General features: G+C 39.7%; 1 pseudogene; it reads left to right on the top strand.

Annotated features, from left to right (window-relative positions):
• Positions 1–1,140: 1,140 nt before the first annotated feature.
• LOC140708783 (non-histone chromosomal protein HMG-14-like) lies at positions 1,141–1,912 on the top strand (annotated as a pseudogene).
• Positions 1,913–24,347: the final 22,435 nt, after the last annotated feature.

Below are 24,347 nucleotides of genomic sequence, written 5' to 3'. Positions count from 1 at the left end.
CAATTCTTGTTCATTCTGATTTTCTTTTGCTCAATAATGTATTTAATGTTCACTAACCTACCAAATGTGATTTATTAGTGACTTTTTCCTTGAAGATGGAGTGGAGGAATCCTTGCGCCTTCTGCAACATTCTACTGCCGTTGTGGAACTGTGCAGCTATGGATGTGCATCCGTGGGGGATGGGGAGAGGCTAGGGCAGTACGTGAATGGAGAGGTAGTCCCCCGAGTATGTTTTCTGAAATACAGTCCCGCGGAGGGCAGTCTTGGGAAATTACTGCTCTCACACACTCTTTTGACCCTACCCCTCCAGCACCTCCCTGCTATCCAAGGGTTGGGAATTTTTTTTTTTGTCTTTTTTTTTTTCCTTTTTGTGGAGAACGGGGTCTCGATATATTGCCCAGGCAGGTCTTGAACTCCTGGGCTCAAGCTATCCTCCTGCCTCTGCCTCCCTGAGAGCTGGGATTACAGGCGTGAGTCACCGCACCCGGCCTAGGTTGGGATTTTTAAAAAGAACAAATTTTTAAAAAACCAAGTGAATCTTTTGCCATCTTGTAAGGGTGAAAAGCCCCCACCAAGACTGGATGAACATTCATGCGTGGGCTTGAGGGCTTGGGAAAAAGACGGGGCTTGGCCCCACAGTGCAGGCAGGCCCGGTGATCCCATGAGAGGGGCCAGGAGGTGGGAGGTCGCCTGTGGGCAGGAGGTCAAGTATGTGGTATTTTATGACTGGTGCTTGATGAACCAAGGGAGAGGGCACCAAGAACAACGGTATTTAATTGTAAAATCTCCACCCCCTGAGGATATGTTTTCAGGTCTGGGTGACTAATTAGACTGGGAAACAAGGGAGGGAACCAAGGCCCTGTGCTTCCTCTGCCCGCTGCCTCTGTGGATGTGTGGGCCGCTGGCTTCAGTCCTGCTTTTCTTTCTGATGGCTTTTGCTATTTATGCATAAATGTTTAACTACACATTTAATGTCTTACTGCATGTCTATAATTAGTTATATATATTCTTTGATAAAAGAAAAATAAAAGCAGCTTTGGCTGCCGAAGGAGTGGCAGTGGTCAGGTAGCCCAGCTTCTCGACGGCTCTCGGCACACCGCGGCCCGAAGGCACCTGGCACGCGCCTTCCCCGCCGCCAAGATGCCCAAAAGGAAGGTCAGCTCCGCTGAAGGGGCCGCCAAGGAATAGCCCAAGAGGAGACAGGCGCGGTTGTCAGCTAAACCTCCTGCAAAACTGGAAGCAAAGCCGAAAAAGCCAGCAGCTAAGGGTAAATCTTCAGACAAAAAAGTGCAAACAAAAGGGAAAGGGAGCAAATGGAAAACAGGCCAAAGTGGCTAACCAAGAAACTAAAGATTTACCTGCAGTGGCCGGGCGTGGTGGCTCACGCCTGTAATCCCAGCACTTTGGGAGGCCGAGGCGGGCAGATCACCAGGTCAGGAGATTGAGACCATCCTGGCTAACACAGTGAAACCCCGTCTCTACTAAAATTACATAAAATTAGCCGGGTGTGGTGGCGGACGCCTGTAGTCCCAGCTACTCGGGAGGCTGAGGCAGGAGAATGGCGTGAATCGGGGAGGCGGAGGTTGCAGTGAGCTGAGATCGCCTCACTGCACTTCACTGCACTCCAGCCTGGGCCACAGAGCAAGACTCCATCTCAAAAAAAAAAAAAAAAAAAAAAAAGAAAGAAAGAAAAAAAAAGAAAAGAAAAAAGATTTACCTGCAGAAAATGAATGGGGAAATGAAAACTGAGGAGAGTCCAGCCTCTGATGAAGCAGGAGAGAAAGAAGCCAAGTCTGATTAATACCATATACCATGTCTTATCAGTGGTCCCTGTCTCCCTTCTTGTACAATCCAGAGGAATATTTTCATCAACTATTTTGTAAATACAGGTTTTTTTAGTAGCTCTAGAAACATTTTTGAGAAGGAGGGAATCCCACCTCATCCCATTTCTTAAGTGTAAATGCTTTTTTTTTAAAAGGCGAAATCATTTGTTGGTTATTTATTTTTTGGTACAACCAGAAAATAGTGTAGGATATTGAATTCTGAGAGACTTTGACTGTCTCAGGTGTCAGCTTAACATTCTATAGATGGGGGGTTAGTTTTTATATCCTAGAATACAAAGCATATTAAACGGCAATATGGAGTCAGTCCTGCATTTAATGTCTTGACCATTTTAAATTACTTCTATTCCCATCTTGTTTTTTAGTAGAATTGTTTCCTAAAGAAAACCACTCCTTGATCATGACTCTCCCTGTCGGAATTGTGTGCAGTCCGTAACATATTTGGCTGTGGTAGTCCTGTTTTCCTAATAACTTTGTTACTGTGATGTGAAAGGTTAAAAATTGGAATATGTAGTGTATGTGCTATTCAGTTGTGAACTGTGGGCCGTATATAACAGCTTATCAACATGTGAAGATACTGGTACTTGATAGCCTCTTAAGGAAAATTTGCTTCCAATTTTTAAGCTGGAAAGTCACTGGAAGAACTTTAAAAAAGAATTACAATATCTGGCTTTTTAGATTTTCGTTACGTATAATAAGAATTGTGTACAAATTGAAATGTCTGTACTGTCAGTCCTCCCAGCCCAAGCTAAGCCATCATATCCCCAGTGACCTGCACGTAAACATCCAGGTGGCCTGAAGCAACTGAAGATCCACAAAAGAAGTGAAAATAACCTTAACTGATGACATTCCACCATTGCGATTTATTTCTGCCCCACCCTAACTGATCAATGTACTTTGTCATCTCCCCCACCCTTAAGAAGGTTCTCTGTAATTCTCCCCACCCTTGAGAATGTACTTTGTGAGATCCACCCCCTGCCCACAAAACATTGGATCCTAACTCCACCGCCTATCCCAAAACCTATAAGAACTAATGATAATCCCACCACCCGTTGCTGACTCTCTTTTTGGACTCAGCCCGCCTGCACCCAGGTGAGATAAACAGGCTTGTTGCTCACACAAAGCCTGTTTGGTGGTCTCTTCACACGGACGCGCGTGACACTGATCCTCAACCAATAAAATCTCAATTATGAAAGAAAAAAAGAAAAATATGTAATTTTGCAGGAGCCCTGAGGTGGACTGGGGTTACTCTCCTCCCCCTCAGCAGCTGATTCTCCTGTTGGGGTCTTCTCTGTTGGGCCTTCGCTGTCCCTGGGATAAGAATAACAATGCCAAGGTTTTGATTCCTGAAAGGAGCAATTAAGCTTCTCACTCCCTCCTCATTTTAGATGGGAACCCTGAGGGCCCTGTCGTTTACCCAGCGTCCCTGTTAAAGATCTCATCCTCGTTGGAAGACTCCTTGTTGTGCAGCTTCATGGTTTTTGTTTGTTCTGTTTTGTTTGAGATGGAGTTTCACTCTTGTTGCCCAGGCTGGAGTGCAATGGCGCGATCTTGGCTCACTGCAACCTCTGCCTCCTGGGTTTAAGCAATTCTTCTGCCTCAGACTCCCAAGTAGCTGGGATTACAGACCTGTGCTACCATGCCTGGTTCATTTTGTATTTTTAGTAGAGATGGGGTTTCACCACGTTGGTCAGGCTGGTCTCGAACTCCTAACTGTTATGTGTGTTCATGTGAAAAGAGTCCACCAACAGGCTTTGTGTGAGCAACAAGGCTGTTTATTTCACTTGGGTGCAAGTGGGTTGAGTCCACAAAGTCAGCAAAGGGAGATGGGATGGGGCAGTTTTATAGGATTTGGGTAGGCAGTGGAAAATTACAGTTAAAGGTGATTATCTCTTGTGGGCAGGGGAGGGGTCACAAGATGCAGGGTCGGGAGATCATGAGACTCATTGTCCAGGGAAAGAATGTCACAAGGTCGATTGATTAGTTGGAGTGGAGCATGTATATGTGTGGGTCACAGGGGTTATGATGGAGTTAGCTTGGGCTCAGATGTCTGACACTGAGGATCCTTCTTTTTTTTGTGGGGGGGGGGTGGTGGTGGTGGGGGATGGAATCTCACTCTGTCGCCCAGGCTGGAGTGAAGTGGCACACTGCGCAGCCTCCCGAGTAGCTGGGACTATAGGTGCCCACCACCACGCCTGGCTAATTTTTGTATTTTTAGTAGAGATGGGGTTTCACTATGTTGGTCAGGCTGGTCTCTAACTCCTGACCTTGTGATCCACCTGCCTAGGCCTCCTAAAGTGCTGGGATTACAGGCGTAAGCCATGGCGCCCGGCCGAGGGTCCTTCTTTATCCTCCTCTGATGCCCTTCTATGAGAATGGATCTGTTTTGGAAGAAAGCACAATTAAGATTATCCATCACAACAACCGCTATCTCCAAATCTGTATTCAATCCTTTTATTCATTATAAGTCTCATCTACCTAATGAGATAACTTTCTTGAAGACAGGAATTGTATGCTGTTCAACAGAGCTTTGACTCTTCCACAGTTCAGTCATCCTTGCTATCTTGTGGGGCACTCGTTCTAGGATACTGCCCCCACACCATTACCAGAATCTGTAGATGCTCAATCCCTTACATATAATGGTGCAGTATTTGCATATAACCAACACACATCCCCCATATACTTTATTTACTTACTTAGAGATAGGATCACCCTCTGTCGCTCAGGCAGGAGTGCAGTGTCACAATCACAGCTCACTGCAGCCTCAACCTCCTGGGCTCCAGTGATCTGCCCACCTCAGCCTCTTGAGCAGCTGGGACTACAGCTGCATACCACCATACCTGGCTAATTTTTTTAATTTTTATTTTTAATAAAGACAAGGTCTCACTATGCTGCCCAGGTTGACCTCCCAAAGTGTTGGGATTACAAGTGTGAGCACAAGTGCCTGGCCCTATGTACTTTAAGTCATCACTAATAAAATGTATAGATATTGTACAATGGCGACAGTTGTTATACTGTACTTTCTATTTGTATTTTTATTGTTTCTTTTTTCAAATATTCAGCCTCATTCAGTTGAATCTGAAGATGTGGACCTGCTCATGAAGAGGGCTGACTGTGTCTAACTTAGGGTCTTTCATGCAGCTGGCATTTAATACCTTTTATTGACTGTTTTAGCTAACATTGAACAGACAATTCCCAATTTAAAAAAAAAAAACAAAAACAACTCTTAAAAGTAGGAAGAAAAGGAAACCTGAGTCCTTCCTCTAAAGAGGCACAAAATCCAGCCTGGACAGCATAGCGAGACCTTATCTCTACAAAAAAATTTTTTTTAATTATTTGCTTGCCTGTAGTCCCAGACACTCAGGAAGCTGAGGCAGGAGGGTCCCTTAAACCCAGGAGTTTGAGGTTACAGTGAGCTAGATTACACCATTGTTCTCCAGCTTGGGTGACAACAAGGCCCTAAGAAAGAAAAACAAAGAAAGGAAAGGAAAGGAAAGAGAAAAGGAAGGAAAGAGTATAAGTATTGAAAAGGAAGAGACAAAACTATCATTATTTGCATATGAAATGATAAATGTTAGACAGCCAAAGAAGCCTAAGAGAATCAACTAAGATTTTACTGGAAGTAATATGAGAATTCAGTATGGTATGTCAGCCTGGGTGACACGGTGAGATCATGTCTCAAAATTTTTTTTATTTACATAAGCAGAATAGGCACAAAAAACTATCTGAAATATTATTTATTTATTTAGACAGAGTCTCGCTTTTGTCAACCAGGCTGGAATGCAATGACATGATCTCAGCTCACTGCAACCTCTGCCTTTCCGGGTTCAAGTGATTCTCTTGCCTCAGCCTCCCTAGTAACTGGGATTACACGTGCCTGCCACCATGTCTGGCTAATTTTTGTATTTTTAGGAGAGACAGGGTTTCACCATGTTGGCCAGGCTGGTCTCAAACTACTGACCTCAAGTGATCTGCCGGCCTCAGCCTCCCAAAGTGCTGGGATTACAGGCATGAGCCACCATGCCTGGCCCTGGGCATCTTTTTAAACTGCAGGCACTGATTCAGTAGGTCTGAGCTGTGGGCTGAGACCCAGTACTTGTCTAATACGCTTCCTCTGAAGCCAGGCTGCAATTCTGCACCACACTTTGAAGAGCAGGTTCAAGACCAGTGTATCTTCTGCCATTTCAAACTACTCAAAAATCCTTCCTTCTATCTCAAGGTCTGTCTCAGGGTAATTCCAATTGCAGCCCCACCACACTGGTTGTGGCTACTTCCTGCAGAACCACATGGAACAAATTTAATTGACCTGAACTTGATAGCTTATCAGCTATGTTAAGGCAGCTAGCTGTTAGGGTCCCCTGAGTTTTCTTTTCTTTTCTTTCTTGTTTTTTTAGACAGGGTCTCACTCTGTCGCCCAGGCTGGAGTGTAGTGGCACAATCTTGGCTCCCAGGTTCAAGCAATTCTCATGCCTCAGTCTCCCCAGCAGCTGAGACTACAAGTGTGCTCCACCACGCCTGGCTAATTTTTGTATTTTTTAGTAGAGATGGGTTTTCGCCATGTGAACCAGGTTGGTCTCAAACTCTCAGCCTCAAGCGATCCGCCCACCACAGCCTCCCAAAGTGCTGGAATTACAAGTGTGAGCCACTGCGCTCAGCTGACAGTTAGACATCTTTGAAAGAAAGACTCTATAGCAGTTGATGATAACGCAGAAGTTCTTAGTTTTAGTTTACTGAAGTGACCCTTCTCCTGACTATGTAACCACTTATCTTCCTCTTCCCATTCATCTAAAATGGGGTGATATAATATGTGATTTTACCAATATAATTCTAATATATGCTTTTTGTGGAAAATTCAGAAAATATCGAAGCTAAACATGAAAATTTGCCGGGCAAGGTGGCAGCACTCTGGGTGGCCAAGGCAGGCAGATCACTTGAGACCAGGAGTTTCAGACAAGCCTGGCCAACATGGTGAAATCCTGTCTCTACTAAAAATACAAAACTTAGCCTGGCAGGGTGGTGCAAACCTGTAGTCCAAGCTACTTGGGAGGCGGAGGCAGGAGAATCACTTGAACCCAAGAGGCAGAGGTTGCAGTGAGCTGAGATTGTGCCATTGCACTCCTAAAGCCTGGGTGACAGAATGAGACTGTCTCAAAAGAAAAAAAAGTTGAAAATGAAAATTTCATATGATGCCATCATCTAGTGGCAACCACTGTTGATATTGGGTATATTTCTTTTATTTCTTTTCTATTTGCATATTTTATCTTGCTAAAACTCAATATCTTACCTGTTTTAACAATAGATGTTCTTTATAGAAAAAAGTAGAAAATACAAATATGCCAAAGAAGAAATAGAAATCCCCATGGTCCCATTACCTAGAAACAACCTCTAGTTACATTTTGATGTGTTTCCTTGAAGATGTTTAAATCAGACAGGCACGGTGGCTCACTCCTGTAATCCCAGCATTTTGGGAGGCCAAGGCAGTTGGATCACCTGAGGTCAGGAGTTCAAGACCAGCCTGACCAATATGGTGAAACCCCATCTCTACTAAAAATACAAAAATTAGCTGGGCATGGTGGTGGGTGCCTGTAATCCCAGGTACTTGGAAGAAGCTGAGGCAGGAGAATCGCTTTAACTCAAGAGGCAGAGGTTGCAGTGAGCCGAGATTGTGCCACTACACTCCAGCCTGGGTGACAGAGTAAGACTGTCTCAACAACAACAACAAAAAATAATAATAATAATTAACACCACTTCTACCCAAACTCTTTCAGAAAATAGAAGAGAACATTGCTTCATCATTTTAAGAAGTTAGTATTCACTCTGACACCAAAACCAAAGGAAGCACACACAAAAAAGGAGAAAACTGCCAACCAATACCCATTGTAAGTAAAGATGCAAAATCCTTAACAAAATATTAGCAAATAGAATTAATCAATATATGAGAATTACACAACATGACAAAGTGGGGTTTACTACAAGGATACATAGCTGATTTTGTATTTGAAAATTAATCAATGTAGTCTACTGTACTAAAAGGCTAATAGAAAAAAAAATCATGTCAATTAATTTCAGAAAAAAAGTATTTGACAAAAATTCAACACCAACTCATAATAAAATTCAGATAAAATAGGTATATGGGGGCCAGGCGCGGTGGCTCACACCTGTAATCCTAGCAGTTTAGTGTAATTTCTAATATTTTAGATTCTTAGGTAGGAGAAGTAGAGTAAGAGTACTCCTCCAGAACATTTATTTCAGACCTTTTTATAAATTTAATGTTTTTGTATGCTGCTTCTCATATTATTAATTTCAAAGCCCTTGGCAATAAAGAGGTTAACCTTGTCTATAATGTAAGGAAATTTAACTTTAAAAATTTCCCTTTAGATATGCTAGCGTCTTAATCTTGTTTCATTACATATTTTATTAATTCAAGGCCTTAAAAATTACAGCTTTATTCTGTTACACAGGTTTTTAAGTATGCCTGTACACCATAATGACGTTATTTATTTATTTATATATTTATTTATTTATTTATTTATTTATTTGAGATGGAGTTTCGCTCTTGGCTGAAGTGCAATGGCACGATCTCAGCTCACTGCAACCTGTGCCTTTCGGGTTCAAGCGATTCTCCTGCCTCAGCCTCCCGAGTCGCTGGGACTACCGGCGCATGGCGGCACGCCCGACTAATTTTTAGTATTTTTGGTAGAGATGGGTTTTCACCGTGTTAGCCAGGATAGTCTCTATCTCCTGACCTCGTGATTCGCCCGCCCCTGCCTCCCAAAATGCTGGGATTACAGGCGTGAGCCACCTTGCCCAGCCGAGAAAATTTTTTAAATGCGGAAAGTTATCTAGCCACTTTGTATTTACCACTAGATGTCTCACTAACTTCAGAAAACCTGATAGCTTTTGACCACATGAGAGTAACTTGGCTCTCAAGTTAAATTTTTGTAGAATAATATAATCAGGTTAAGTTGAAACCTATTTTTAAAATTAAGATATTGAACTTGTATTTTTCTTTATTGTGTTATTTAACAGAAAGGAAACATAAAAGGCTGTGACTTTCCTACTTAATTAAGGATCTGGAAGCCACATTTTGTATGGAAAAAGTTATTTTTCTTTTCTTTTAATTTTTGATTTCAGTAGGTTTTGAGGGAACACATGGCATTTGATTACATGAATAAGTACTTTAGTGGGGATTTCTAAAGTCACCCAAGCAGTGTCCACTGTACCCAGTGTGTATTCTTTCATCCCTCATTACTCTCTCACCCTTTCCCCCAGTCCCTATAGTCCAGTGTATCATTCTTATGCCTTTGCATCCTCATAGCTTAGCTCCCACATGTGACTGAGAACATACGATGTTAGGTTTTTCATTCTTGAGTTACTTCACTTAGAATAATAGTCTCCGATTTCATCCAGGTTGCTGTGAATGCCATTATTTCTTTTTAAGGCTGAGTAGTATTCCATGGCGTATATATATGTATGTGTGTGTGTGTGTGTGTGTGTGTGTGTCTGTATACACATACCACATTTTCTTTATCCACTCATTGACTGATAGGTATTTGGACTGGTTCTATATTTTTGCAATTGCAAATTGTGCTGCTATAAACATGCATGTGCAAGTATCTTTTTTGTATAATGACTTCTTTTCCTCTGGGTAGATATCCAGTAGTAGGACTGCTGGATAAAATGGTAGATCTACTTTTAGTTCTTTTTTCTTTTTTTTTTTTTTTTTGAGACAGAGTCTCGCTCTGTCACCCAGGCCCCAGGCTGGAGTGCAGTGATGCAATCTCGGCTCACTGCAAGCTCCGCCTCCCGGGTTCGCGCCATTCTCCTGCCTCAGCCTCCTGACTAGGTTGGACTAGAGGCGCCCACCATCATGCCCAGCTAATTTTTTTGTATTTTTAGTAGAGACAGGGTTTCACCGTGTTAGCCAGGATGATCTCGATCTCCTGACCTCGTGATCTGCCCGCCTGGGCCTCCCAAAGTGCTACTTTTAGTTCTTTAAGGAATCTCCACTCTGTTTTCCGTAGTGGTTGTACTAGTTTACATTACCACCAGCAGTGTGAAAGTGTTCCCTTTTCACTGCATCCATGCCAACACCTGTTTTTTTTAAATTTTTTGATTATGGTCATTCTTGCAGGAGTGAGGTGGCATTGCATTGTAGTTCTGATTTGCATTTCCCTGATACTTGGTGATGTTGAGCATTTTTCCATATGCTTGTTGGCCTATCTTGGTTGGTACATCTTCTTCTGAGAATTGTCTATTCATGTCCTTAACCCACTTTTTGATGGAATTTTTTTTTTTTCTTGCTGATTTGTTTGCATACTTTGTAGATTCTGGATATTAGTCCTTTGTCAGATGTTTTTCTTAATCCGTAATTTTTTTTTCCCCTGAGATAGGGTCTTGCCTTGTCAACCAGGGTGGAGTGCAGTGGCATGATCATGGCTCACTGCAGCCTCAGCCTCCCAGGCTCAAGTGATCCTCCCACCTCAGCCTCCTGAGTAGCTGAGACTACAGACGTATGCCACCACCCTTGGCTAACTTTTAACTTTTCTTGTAGAGGTGGTTACTATGTTGCCCAGGCTGGTCTCAAACTCCTGGGCTCAAGTGATCCTTTTGCCTCAGCCTCCCAAAGTACTGGGATGACAGGCGTGAGCCACTGTGCCTGGCCAATTTTTAATTCTTTTTATTTTAATTTTTTTAAAAAAGCCAGAAGCCAGCAGAGAGACTTAATTCTTCAACTAGTTTAATAACACCCAAAGAGAAAGTGTAGAAATGTGATTTTTTGTTTTTCCTTATAAACATAAATTTATATGTTTAAATAGTAGAGTGAAAATAACAAGATAGAGTGAATTCTTCCCAGGAGGAAATACTTCATGAATTGAGGGTGGAGGTAAAAAATTCTTCTACTGAACACGTTTATAAATGGTTAGGTGTTATTGAAATGCTATGCATAGCATTCGGCTTCAAGAACAATATAGTCAAATAGATTTAATACCCTAACTTACCAAGTTTCTTTGAAACATAGCCCTTAAGTTTTGGTCTTCCTTTATTATTTGAAGGTGATAGATCACAGAATCATAGAATTGGGGAACTGATAGGTGAGTTGTCTGTCCTCGAAACTTGGCAAATTAGTATCTTAAAAAAACTAGCATTGATACCAACATGCAAAATTTCTCCAGTCACAAACATTTAATGCTGTTTTGTTCTAGTATTTTTAGCTGTCCACAGGAAATCTACTCTATCCCCATATGTCTTACATGTGAAGTGTCATTTTTGTCTAACATTTTTAGTTCCACCTTTTACATTTTTGTCAAAACAATCATTTTCATTATTGCTTTGGGCCGAAAACTGTATTGTCATCTTTGACACAAGTGTCTTACTGATTTGTATTAGATCTTTCAGAATAGCTCTCTTAATTTTCATTTCCTTTCCCTTTCCATATGACTTCCCTCATTCAGGGTCTTTTCATCCTACTGTTGGATGATTACAACAGCTTCATATATGGTCTGCCTCTAATCTTTCTTTCTCCTAGTGGGCCCTGAATACCACTGATAGAAAAAATGACTGTAGTTCCAGCCATGCTCAAGAACCTGAAATGGCTCCCTGTTAATCTACCTCAATCAGTCCAAGCCCTATCGTCTGACTTTTAAACTTCTCTTACTGAATCATTCATATTTCCAACAGTGTTTACTTTTACAGCTTAGCACAAACTCTTTGGTTAGACTCTTCAAAGTCTTTTAAATACTGTATTGTCATACCCTCCTTGGCACTCTTCCTGTTGCTAGGAAAGTCCTCCTTCTCCTGTATGTCCTTTAAAGCAACAGTCCCCAACCTTTTTGGCACAGGGACCAGTTTTGTGCAAGACAGTTTTTCCAAGGACATGGGGAGCAGGGGATGTGTTGGGATGAAGCTGTTGCGGCTCAGTACATCAGGCATTAGATTCTTGTAAGGAACGCACAACCTAGATTCCTTGCATGTGCAGTTCACAATAGGGTTCCAGCTCTTATGAGCCTCTAATGCTGCCGCTGATCTGACAGAAGGCGGAGCTCAGGCCATAATGCTTGCTCTCCTGCTGCTCACCTCCTGCTGTGTGGCCCGGTTGTAACAGGCCACAAACCTGTACCCGCCCATGGTCTAGGGGTTGAAGACCCCTGCTTTAAAGCCCAGATGAGTTCCCCTCTCCCCCAAAGCCCTTTCTATACTGTCCAGATTCACACTGTTCTCCTGTTTATCTGAGCTCTTGTACTCACTGTTGAACTACATAGTAAATGAGAGGTGAAGTACAGCATAGTGGTTAAGAGCATGAAGTCGAGAGTCAGACGGGTTTAGCATCTATACTTCAGACCCTGGCTCTGCCACTTACTCCTGTGTGACCTTGGGCTACTTAATTGACCCCCTTGTGCCTTAGTTTCCTCGTCAGTAAAATAGGGAAAATAATAGTATCTACCTCATAGGGTTATTGTAAGGATTAAGGATGAATGTAAAGTATTTAGAATAGTACCTAACATAGTGATACAAGTGTTTGCATTATAATCAATATCACTAAGCACTTGTTTATTCTCAGGTTTGGTTTTTTTTTTTTTCCCCGTGTATAGTATTTTTTATCTTTCCACTTAGATAGTAAACTCTTTCAAGGCAGAGTGTTACGTCTTTTGTTTTGGTCTCATTTTTCCTGGTAGTTATTCAGCAAAACCCATTTGCTAATTTGATTTCTCTGTAGCCTGCGTTCCTGTATAAAAACCTTTAATAATCTCTCCTTTAAATGAGCTACTGAGGGAGACATTTGGAAAGAAAAAGCCATGCATGGTTCCAAGAATTCACCTTCCTGGGGCCACAGGGCTGGTAACAACCTACAAAAACTTCCACATTATGAAGTAATCTCTAGATTTTGGTAGTTTAAACTGGGACTATTTTGAGACAGAAACAAGAAAAAATGTAGTTTTGGTATTTTATTTAGAAGTAACTTTTAGTCTTTTTTAAAAAAATGAACTATTCATTTATAGCTGTTAAACTTTTTAAAAATAATGGAATAATCTTTTGTAGCAAATGGAACGTTTGTATAATTAATCTTCTATCTCACATGTCAAATTATTAATTTTAAAAAATCTTTTTTCCACAGGACTTCCTGATCCATTTGCTAAGGTGGTGGTTGATGGATCTGGGCAATGCCATTCTACAGATACTGTGGAGAATACACTCAATCCAAAGTGGCATCAGCATTATGACCTGTAGGTTTAAACGATTAGTTTGAAATGAAACACATAATTATTACTTGATATGGTCTTTGAAAAGAATCATGGGAAATGATCTGAGCTTCAACTATGGTATAATTTGGTCTTCACAAAAGGGGTAAAGAAAAGCCCAGTGGGAATGTGCTTTGGTTTATAGACAGGTTCCGAAAGATGAGGTATCCCTAAAATTCTGTAAAGAACACAATGAAACTGGCCCACAGTAGAGCAGTCCCCCCAACTTTTTCCAAACAAATAAAGGCATTAATTCACCACTTTAGACCAATTATAAAACCAGAAATCAGAATTTGGTTTGCACTGAATAGGCATTCTTTTTGCCTTTGTATGGATGGTTTCTTTCTTTTAAATTTTATTTTAATCATAGGAGTTTATGCACCTTTTTAAAAAGGCAAATGATACTATAAAGTTTTTACTGGAAAACAGCAAGTTCCCTGCTCCGTTCTTATTCCTGATTCCCATCCTCAAGGCAACTGCTTTAATAACTTTGGCTGTTTATTCTGGTATTTTCATGCTTCTAGATATGTTCCTTATTTTATACCATCAGTTTTCTTTTTTTAGTTTCAGGTAGTTTTGTTTTGTTTTGTTTTTGAGACAGAATCTTGCTCTGTCACCCAGGCTGGAGTGTAGTGACACCATCTTGGCTCACTGCAATCTCTGCCTCCTGGGTTCAAGCAGTTCTTCTGCCTCAGCCTCCCAAGTAGCTTGGAATGCAGGTGCCCACCATCATGCCCAGCTAATTTTTGTATTTTTAGTAGAGAAGGAGTTTCACCATGTTGGCCAGGCTCGTCTCCAACTCCTGACCTCAGGTGATCTGCCTGCCTCAGCCTCCGAAAGTGCTGGGATTACAGACGTGAGCCACCGCGCCCAGCCTAGTTTTAGGTATTTTCGAATTTCCTACCTAGAAGATGATTCAGCTTTATTTTTTATTAAAAATTCTTTTAAAATTAGAGACAGTCTCACTCTGTTGCTCAGGCTGGAGTGCAGTGGCGTAATCGTAGCTCACCACAGCCTCAAACTCCTGGACTCAACTGATCCTCCCACCTCACCCTCCTGAGTAGCTGGAACTGTAGGTGCGTGCCACCATGCCCAGCTGATTTTCTTTCTTTTTTTTTTTTTTTTGGTAATTTTCTGTAGAGATGGGGTCTTGCTCTGTTGCCCAGTCTGGTCTTGAATTCCTGGGCTCAAGCGATTCTCCCTCCTTCGCCTCCCAAAATATTTGGATTACAGTCATGGACTGCGATACCCAGCCCAGTGATTTGGCTTTTAAAATTGGTATTCATCATCCCCATTCCCATGACACAAGCCCCTCCTTTCTTTAGTCTTCCAGTATATTATATGAACCTTTTTGGTTAAACCATTGTTCCATGATTACATTATAATGATTATGTAAATATCCATAGTTGGGTCACATGGTTACAAGAATTATATTTTCTTTCTTGACAGCTTTTGTTTTTTTCTGAAGTTAGCAGCTACTTTCCCCTTTTGTTTAGTTTTCTATTTATCTCATAGCTAGAAATGAGAAATTATATGTCATAATCCCCAAACTCCCCTACAGAACTAAAGATCTTTTCTCCATATATTCAGTTCTGTCAGTATTCCGTTGGCTTTGTTTCTTCTTGGAGATACCCCTCCTGGGAGTCTCTGTTCTCTTTCTTCAGTCTGGTGTGATGGTTCTGTAAGACCAGCTGTGCAGTTGTCCTGGGACTTGCCTTTATTGTTATGTTGGCAATTTCCTTTGTCTCCTCTAGGTTTAATGACTTCCTATTTTTTTGTTTACTCTCTTGATTTGGTGAACTATATCTTCTGTTGTCATTTTGAGAAATAATATAAGGGTGGGAAGAAAGTTGAGATCCTATCAGAAAATATATTTTGACTTCTTATCTGTTGGTATGATTTAAGTATAAGCTTCTAGGTGAAATATCATTTTATCTCCAAATGTTGAATACATTGCTCCATTATCTTCTAGGTTTAGATCTGTACCGTTGAGTAGAAATATAATGTAAGCCACGAACAGAAGCTCCTCTGTAATTTTACATTTCCTAGTATCCACATTAAGATAAGTAAAAAGAAACAGATGACATTAAGCACAATAAACTGGACATGGTGGCTTGCACCTGTAATCCAGCTACTCTGGAGGCTGAGGTGGAAGGATAGCTTGAGGCCAGGAGTTTGAGATCACACTGGGCAGCACAGCAAGACCCATAATATAATATAGTTATGTTATGCATAATAAGCATAATTTATGATGCTTAAAATTAAGCATAATGTATTTTATTTAATTCAATATATCAAATATATTTTCAACACAGCAGTATAAAAATATTGAGCTACTTACATATTTATGTATATATACATATTTACTATGTCTTTGAAAAATCAGCGGTTTTCTCATTTTATGTTAAGAAAAACTCAGTGGTTTCTTTGGCAGCTTGCCTCAATGTGGACTGGCCACATTTGAAGTACTCAAGGGTCCCATGTGGTTGGTGGGTACCATTTTGGACAGTGTCGGTTCAGAGTATTGCTGATGGCATCCTGATTTTGATCTGTCATGACTATCGTTTCCCACTGGAAGTTTCTTTATTCCTCTGTCACTTATTTTCCTTTAAAAAAAAATTGTAGCCCCTCAGTGGGTATGAAGTTGTACCTCGTCATGGTTTTGAAGCGCATTTCCCTCATGACTAATGATGTTGAACATCTTTCCATGTGCTTATTAGGTTTTATGTTACAGTTAATATTAATTGGCTATCAGAGGCTTCTCTCTTGCTTGTGTCTGAGGTCATTTTGCAAAATCCTTGCCTTTAATTGGCTAAGTGTACAAAGAAAAGTCTAATAATTAAATTTTAGCCCAAAATCCTGAGTATATATATTATGCTTTGGTCTATATGGTAACATTATATTCACCTACAGAGGTTGCCATCTATGTGTCTCAACAAAACATCCTGAAACTTGTTTATAAATCATATATTTGTTAGTGAAGTCAAAGTTTTAATAGAAGCTAATAGAGCCCTCTATTTAACTTTCAATTATAAAAGGCTTTACTTTTTCTTTTATGTGGCCATGTATGTTACATTACATGAGGATTCATTAAAGTGAGAGCATATACTTCTCTGTGTATAAGAAAAGGTAACATTTCTGATTAATTTCTGGCCCAGGAATATTTAGACAGAATGTTTGTGACATATACACTTAAGTAATACAGTATATGTCATAATTTTGAGTAATTCAGAGTTAGGCTGTCTTCCAGAAGGTCCATAATTAGCAATTTCTTATTATGGTTTAATGTAGAGCTTCCCAACCTTTTCATATCATGGTACACATAAAAAATATTATGGCTTACTGGACTAAACAGGTGAAGTTGCTTAAGCCAGTGGTGCGTTGCCCTGAGGACTGAGGTAATCAATATATGTATTTCAGTATACCTGTAAACCAGGCTTACTAGTTGGACAACTGGTTTAATGTGACTTTTAAAAAAAAAATGTGGCCGGGCGCGGTGGCTCACGCCTGTAATCCCAGCACTTTGGGAGGCCGAGACGGGCGGATCATGAGGTCAGGAGATCAAGACCATCCTGGCTAACACAGTGAAACCCCGTCTCTATTAAAAATTACAAAAAAAAATTAGCTGGGCGTGGTGGCGGGCGCCTGTAGTCCCAGCTACTCGGGAGGCTGAGGCAGGAGAATGGCGTAAAAACCCGGGAGGCGGAGCTTGCAGTGAGCTGAGATCCGGCCACTGCACTCCAGCCTGGGTGACAGAGCAAGACTCCGTCTCAAAAAAAAAAAAAAAAATGTTTGGTTTGGGTAATTCAGCTACTTAATACTGGATTCTGGCTCTGGAATTACATGCCAGTAGATACATGCCAAGACAGATCGGGTAGGTGTACTTGAAAATTGGTACATGCATACTGAACAATATTTTAGTTCAGATCTTTTCATTTGCAAGCAACAGAGACCAAGTTCAAATCGGCTTTATTTTTTTAAAAGGGAATGTACTGATTTGCATAATGAAAAGCCCAGGGGTGGGCATTTTTTAGGCACAGCTGGATCCCGGGGCTCAAGTGTACCTTCCATGTTCCTTATTTGAAAATTTTAGTCCTTACTTAAGTGGTTTAGGCTTTTCTCTATAGTGGGTGAATTTTTCTGATATTGCTAATTTATTGAGTTAGCAATACTTTAGACAAAAACTTTTACCTCTTAATGTCATTGAAATAGAGCTAGGATTCTACTGACATAATTATGTTATTATCTTTTTGCACAGATTGATGCCATGTTAACAATTGGCTGTGGTAGAGCTTTTACATACTTGCAGGTATATGCACAGACAAGTACAGTAACGCTTTTCCCTGCTCTGCTTTTCTGCAGACAGTGAAGTGAAATCTGCAAGAGTCCTGCTCGCTCAAGGCCTGCATATAGGAAAGAAGCAGGGGAAAAGCGTTACAAACAGCTTTTGTTCTACAGCATTTTAAAATATAACAGGTAGGTCAGATTTTTGGTCTGTCAGCCTTGACACTATCCCTTGAAAAGTAGGTCATGTCATTGAAATGTATTTAAAATGTGACCGTGATAAAAGTTTTTAAGATTCTTTTTCTTGGAAAGAAGTTATTTAATAAACTTCCTTAGTGTTATTAGACACTAGCTACTAAAATAGCCTTTTTAATAACCAGAATTATAGCCCAGCTTGAGAGTGGCAGATGTGATAAAAATATACTAAAATTGTTTTTAAAAATTTTACTTTCAAGATTTTTAAAAATTTAAATTCAATCCTGTGGATTAACTCACGTATTTTGCATAATCTAGCCAGGCTCTGAAGCATATTTGTAACTTTAGGGTATAAAAAGAACAAGAGAAAAATTTTACGATAACTGCCTATAACTACCAACATACTCATGCAGCTGTTTTGATTTTTCGGTATATTGAAAAGTCTGATTCAGTTATGATCAGTGTATGGAATCACAAGAAGATCCATAAGAAACAAGGTGCTGGATTTCTCGGTTGTGTTTGTCTTCTTTCCAATGCCATCAGCCACCTCAAAGACACCGATTGTTAGTAGATACTAGTGCTTTTCAAATTTATATATATATGTGTGTGTGTGTGCGCGTGCATATATGTGTATATGTATGTGTGCATATACATATACACATGTACTATATATGTATTCTCGTATATATAAAAATATATATATTTGAGTATGTTGGTAAGCGTTCAAACATAACTTCTTGTGTATGTCTGAAACATTGGTAAAAATTCCTATTCTAAATTTATTTTGTAGACTTAAAAAAAAATGAAAATTTTTTTTTTTTTTTTTTTTTTTGAGACAGAGTCTCGCTTTGTCTCCCAGGCTGGAGTGCAGTGGCGCGATCTCGGCTCACTGCAAGCTCCGCCTCCCGGGTTCACGCCATTCTCCTGCCTCAGCCTCCGAGTAGCTGGGACTACAGGCGCCCGCCACCTCGCCCGGCTAATTTTTTGTATTTTTAGTAGAGACGGGGTTTCACCGTGTTAGCCAGGATGGTCTCGATCTTCTGACCTCGTGATCCGCCCGTCTCGGCCTCCCAAAGTGCTGGGATTACAGGCTTGAGCCACCGCGCCCAGCCAGAAATGTTTTAAACATGTGAAATTTACAGCTAAGTGAGAGCTGATGCTTCATTTCAGGTTAATTTAAAAGTATTAAGAAATGATTGATATCCAGAACGGGAAAAAAAAAAAAAAAAAAAAGGTATCAGGATGTATATACCTTTTAACATTTCTTAGTACCCTTTTCTGGTTTTGGTGGATTTGTGGACGAAATGTTTTTATTGAGGTGATTGGAGTGTTTAAGGTGGCAGTTAAAGGGCAATTACGAAGGGTAAGAATGGTATGATATATAAAACAGCTGAGACAAAATTAAAAGTTAAAGAAAGATTAAACATTATTTTGAGAGTATGACAGCTCCATTAACTACTTAACTGTAGCTCAGTTTATCACCAACCTGGGCATTTAGAAGATTAGACCAAGATCAAGACATTAGAAGTGGTTTTCATAATGGATTTATAAGGTGACTTAGCATAATCAGGTGACAGTCTTTTGGGTGGGTCTTTCCATTGGAGCATAAATGGGAATTCCTTTTTCAACAGGTTCTTATTGTGTGTTTGTTTCTATAGAATTCTTTTTTATATAATGTAAAAAATACCATTAGTCATTTTAATGGGATTTTAGCCCAGATGCATATGCTAAACAAACTCACATAAGAGCTAAAGAAATTAATAAACAAAAAAAGAGTAAATTTAGCATTGAATGTTAAATATATTAAGAGATTGTCTCTTTTAATGTAGTGTGATACCACAGCATAGGTATGTATTGACCTTGTAAAAAAGAAAAAGGTAGAAAACTGAGCTAGAAGTTCTTAGTCCAAGGTATTTAAAGGCATCTGAGAAGTTCTTGTAATTCTGGACTGACAGGGTAACCAACAGGATAGAAAGGACAATGGAATTGGAAAAAACGAGTTGCATATAAAAATGCACTGTTTTCTTACTCAACAAATTGAAAAATTATAGGTCAAATGTCTGACATTATCCCAAGTTCAATTTACCCAACATTTATTGAAGACTTAATGTGCCACTGTTCTAAACCCTGGCTGTATAAAGGAGAAAAAGGCATGAATCCTGTCCTCTGAGAAGGAAGGGCAAAGGCCTGCTGGAGCATGCTGCATTGGAAGGACTGAATAGGAGAGGAGGAGGTGCTCTGCAGAATCCACTGTATAGCCAACTTAGTAGCACCCATTTATTTTACAAAGAGAAAAGTGTCTAAATTTTTGGTTGGATAACTAGGGACTGTAGTTTAAGGGCATGGATTTTTCTTTGTGTTTCTTGTGACTGTTTCATTGTATTAATTTATTTGACCTTTTTGACGTGCAGTGATATTGAATTTATCAAATATTTATTGAGCACCTACCTGATGCAATGTTCTACCAGGTTGGAGTGGAAAATGCAAAGACTAAGATATGGTCTCCTCCTTTTATCAATTCACAAATAAGTAGACAGTGGCATACAGTTGTAAAAGCATTCAGCTATAAGTGCTATAATCAAGGTAAAACCAGCGTGCTTCGGATGACATTGTTCCTTACTGTAACTCTCAGGGTCAGACCAGTGTTACATCTCTTACAGATGTGGCATCTGAGAGAACAAGTGAGTTGCTCCTGAATGAATTAGTGGCAGAACTGATGGAAACTCAGATTCTACAGTTTATTCTTGGGTTCTTATTAATACTTTTTTGTGTGCATGTCATTTGAAATGGTTAGTTAAAAAATAATAATGACAACAAACATTTGTTGACCATTTATGTGCCAGGCACTATGCTAAGAGTTTTGCATAATTATCTGATTTAATCCTTTAAAAATATGAGGATTCACGTATTGCCATATGTGAGAAAACCAAGGCTCACGGATAAATTCCGTAAGAACAACAACTATTAAGACTCAGACTAAAGTGGTCTAAAAGTTTTGGAGAGAAAGTGACTGCATATTGGCAATGTAATACACCAGTGTTTCATGGTTTTTGAAATCTGAATTCTTTAAATGATAGGTTTGATTTCTAACAGATTGTGGAAAATTATTGTCACTCTATAGATGTTAGAATCCCTGATGTCAGGTAATGTTTTCATTGCTTTCTTTGTTGATTTCAAATAGATCAGAGGTTGGATTTATGCAAACTTGGGCCAAATGACAGTGATACAGTTAGAAGACAGTAGGTAAGTGTGGAATTTAAAGTTACATGAATTTTGGTTTCATTGAAACTGACCTAAAGTCTAAATACCTTTTAAATCAAAGTATAATAACTGTGACTTCATAGTGTTGGCCTGAATTAAATGAATTAGGTAAAATGTTACAGTGAATCCAGGATCCAGGTTAACTTAATTTTAAAAACTTTAATGTAAAAAAAAAGTGTTGTGAAGAACTGTTGATCCTTTAGGAAGTAATCCTTTCAAAGTATCCTAACATAGTAGAGCACTGAGTTCAGACTTTATAGATGTTATTAAAGTTTACTGAAAATAATTCTCAAACTAGTTTTATTAGTAAGAAGAGAACATTCTATTGAACTTGTTTTAATGTTTAATGCTTTACAGCTTTCAAATCTATGCTAATAAAAACACAGAATGAGCAATGGTAGTGTAACACTGGAAAAAGAGAGAAATTATTGCTACTCATGAGGTACTTAATAGCCTTACGTGGTATTTAGGTGTCTTGAATTGACCTGGAGAGAAAGGCTTCATATAAGATTTGCTGAGACCTTTCTTAAGAATTGATAGAGATTTGATCAAGACGCATAGTATGGAAGGACAGTGTTCATCTTGGAGGTTTCTTAAATTAAAGAAGAAAAATGTGGCCAGGCGCAGTGGCTCACGCCTGTAATCCCAGCACTTTGGGAGGCTAAGGTGGGTGGATCACCTGAGGTTAGGAGTTCGAGACCAGCCTGGCAAACATGGTGAAACCCCTACTAAAAATACAAAAAATTTGCCAGGCATAGTGATGAGTACCTGTAACCCCAGCTACTCTGGAGGCTGAGGCAGGAGAATTGCTTGAACCAGGGAGGCGGAGGTTGCAGTGAGCTGAGATTACACCATTGCACTCCAGCCGGGTGACAAGAGCAAGTCCCTGTCTAAAAAAAAAAAAAAAAAAGAAAAGAAAAAGAAAGAAGAAGAAGAAAAATCCAATAGGACTCTCACACTTCATGATAAAGCAGAACTTAGAATAAGATTATTTTGTTATGAACCCATCAGAGGTTTTAGTTACTGAAGGTACTTGAAGGACTTCATTTCACAAGGCAGTGAATTGGGTTCATAGAGAGCTACCAGAGTAGCCACAGAGCAAAGCCCTACTCTGGTTATCTTAGGGAAGTCTCTACACCAGCACTCCCCGACCATTTTGGCACAGGGACCGGTTGCATGGAAGACAGTTTTTCCATAGACCAGGCTGGGTTGGGGGTGATTTCAGGATGATTCAAATGCATTACATTTATTGTGCACTTTATTATTACATTGTAATATATAATGAACTAATTATACAACTCACCATAATGTAGAATCAGTGGGAGCCCTGAGCTTGTTTTTCATCTGTGGGTGATGGAGACAGTGACAGATCATCAGGCATTAGATTCTCATAAGGATCAGGCAACCTAGATCCCTTGTGTGTGCGGTTCACAATAGAGTTTGTGCTCCTATGAGAATCTAATGTCGCCACTGATCTGACAGGAGGTGGAGCCCAGGTGGTAATGCTCACTCACCCGCTACTCACTCCTGCTGTGCGGCCTGGTTCCTAACAGACCCTGGACCAATACCCCATCCATCCATGGCCTGGGGGTTGGGGATCCCTGATCTACACTACAACATTACTGATAATTCCTGTCATTCTTAGATTGAGAAGGGAGCAAAAAAAAAAATATATCAAAAATAAGTTCAGTCACGACAGTACTTTCACATATAAGTATTCCTTCTGTTTTTGATTTGTTATGTTATATAATGCTTGCCAACTACTGTCTAGTAGTAACAAAATAGTTTTACTAGATGTGAATTTACATTTATATAAATAGCAGCCTTTGTTAGACATTAGAAATATACATACTGGAGGCCAGGTACGGTGGCTCACACCTGTAATACCAGCACTTCGGGAGGCCAAGGCGGGTGGGTCACCTGAGGTCGGGAGTTTGAGACCAGCTTGACCAACATGGAGAAACCCATCTCTACTGAATATACAAAATTAGTCAGGTGTGGTGGCACATGCCTGTAATCCCAGTTACTCAGGAGGCTGAGGCAGGAGAACCACTTGAACCTGGGAGGCGGAGGTTGCAGTGAGCTGAGTTCATGCCATTGCACTGCAGCCTGGGCAACAAGAGTGAAACTCCGTCTCAAAAAAAGAAAAAGAAAAAGAAAAGAAATAAAAGAAATATACCTACTGGAGTACACTACATAGATAAGAAATGTTTTACTCTTAAATATGTATATATATATGTATTTATTTAAAGATCTTCTGCGAATCTGCTGTTCATAATGGGACCATTAATAAGAGAGAGAAAGGCTGGACTCAAACATTATGATTCTTTAGTTCTGTGTCATTCAAAAACAGAATGAGTTCCAGTTCTTTCAGAATTAGCCCTCTAACAAATAATTGTAAGTAGGTATATATACTTTTTGGAAAATGGAGAAAAGAACACTAGAGGACTAACTTTAAAAACTATTCCCCTCTAGTATTTTTATATACATAAATATGTATATAAAATGTATATATTTATGTCTTTAATTCCAGTGAACATTAAATTTCTACTTTCTTTCACTTATCATAATCATTTTTAGTATTTATAGTCTTTGCAATTAATGTTTTTTTTTTTTTTTTTTGAGACGGAGTTTCACTCTTATTGCCCAGGCTGGAGTACAATGGCACGATCTTGGCTCACTGCAACCTCCACCTCCCAGGTTCAAGTGATTCTCCTGCCTCAGCCTCCTGAGTAGCTGGGATTAGAGGCATGCACCACCACGCCCGGCTGATTTTTTTTTTTTTTTTTGTATTTTTAGTAGAGGCAAGGTTTCTCCATGTTGGTCAGGCTGGTCTTGAACTCCCGACCTCAGGTGACGGCCTCCCAAAGTGCTGGGATTACAGGCGTGAGCCACCGTGCCCCGCCATAAATAATGATTTTTAAAGAATGAAGTATATAGATATATCACAACTGAACAATTAAAATATATGTTTGCTATTATAACATTGAAACTTGCAAACATTTTTGTACACTTTGCTTTATTCTTTTTTAGAAGCTTACTGTATGAAAAAAAATCTCCCAAATTGAGATAACTGATTCAAGGAGTACAAACTTTTTCCTTGTTTAAAACTGTTATGTCCCAGCTACATTGGGAGGCTGAGGTGGGAGGATCGTTTGAGCATGGGAAGTCTAATGTATCATTATTGTTATCACTTGGATGTATACCTTTTCTATGTATTTTTTTAAAAAATGAGATTATACAGAATTTTTAAAAACTGATTAAAATTTGTCATAAATATCTTTTTTTTTTTTTTTTTTGGCCCATAAATACATTTCTATAGCATTGTTACTGTTTTTTTTTTCTTCTACTTTGCATTAAGGCTTGCAAAATCTATAGCATTTTTAATGTAGGAAGATAGTCCATGGTCGGTATGTAATTCATTTAACCAGTTAATAGCTGTGCTATTAACATAGCATTCTGGAGATGTAAATTTAAGCCCATGAAACCCTTTAGCTTTGAATCTTACTATTATTCTAAACAAAGC

Source organism: Chlorocebus sabaeus, chromosome 16, assembly GCF_047675955.1.
Source record: "Chlorocebus sabaeus isolate Y175 chromosome 16, mChlSab1.0.hap1, whole genome shotgun sequence".
NCBI lineage: Eukaryota > Metazoa > Chordata > Mammalia > Primates > Cercopithecidae > Chlorocebus > Chlorocebus sabaeus.
This window is presented reverse-complemented; position numbering and strand designations above follow the sequence as displayed.